Below are 1,170 nucleotides of genomic sequence, written 5' to 3' on the forward strand. Positions count from 1 at the left end.
CTACTTCACGGTCAGGGAGGCTAGGGTCTGGAACCAGCTTCCAAGTGAGGTGGTGCAGGCTCCCACCCTGGGGGTTTTTAAGAGGAGGTTGGATGACCACCTTACTGGGGTCATTTGACCCCAGTGCTCTTCCTGCCATGGCAGGGGGGCGGACTAGATGATCTGCTCAGGTCCCTTCCGACCCTAGAAACTATGAAACTATAGGCTGAGCCCACTGGATCATGCTCACCTCAGGGTCTGGACTGCATCACCCCTCGATGAGAGTCCTGGGTGGGGTGGAGGGGCTGTCATCCTGGCCTGGGGGTCCTAGTGGGGGAGGAGAGGAGGATGCCCCTACACACTCAGAGTTTCCACAGCAGCCTCCCAGGCTGCTGGCAGAGACGGGAGCCAGCAATAGGGCCGACAGGGCCATCTCTGCTGTGTGACCTGCAGCACAAGGGGCCACAACCGACTTCCTGCCCCGCATCCTGAGACTGATGTGCACTGCTCTCAGCTTCTGAGGGATGCTGGCAAACAGGGAAGGGGCTGTGCAGGGAAAGTCCTAGCCCTGTCACTGCCCCGCTTAGTCCTCCCCACCACCCAAGATTAATGGAGGCACAGCAGGGAGCTGCTGTAGCCTTCCAGCTGTGATTTAGTGAGGGGCTCTAACAGCAGAGAAAGGAAATGCAAATTAATGAGACTGTCTAGGAAAGGGGGAGTCAAAGCAGCCCTGCTGGGGGGTATGAAATGGCAGGGCAGATGGGGTTGGGGGAGCCCTGTGAACGCATGCAATTGGGATGTGGCTGTACAGGAAGGTGAGCACAGGAGGGGGGGCTTCTGGCCAGCAGCACAGCTCTGCATCGTGCCTTACCCCTGACCAACAGCTCTCCTGGCCTGCCGCTGCTGAGGTCACCACCCCTGCCCATCCTAGTGCTACCCCCCCAACCTGGTTGCTCAGGGCCCCAGAGCTGGGGGGTCCTGTCTGCCTAGACTCGAGGCTGGAAAGAATAAAAGGAAATGGTTTAAATTCCATTCCCTACACAGCTCTGAACTGTCAGAGGCTCTGGAGCCATCACTTCCTAGACAGCGGCACCTCCAGCCTGCCAGCCAGACAGAATAAAGCCTTCCTCCGCAGCAGGCGGGAGTGCTGAAGGCAGAGCCCAAGCGTCCCGGTGATAGGGCACGGCAGCG

Source organism: Gavialis gangeticus, unplaced genomic scaffold (assembly GCF_001723915.1).
Source record: "Gavialis gangeticus isolate Ggan-Ray unplaced genomic scaffold, GavGan_comp1, whole genome shotgun sequence".
Classification (NCBI taxonomy): Eukaryota; Metazoa; Chordata; order Crocodylia; family Gavialidae; genus Gavialis; species Gavialis gangeticus.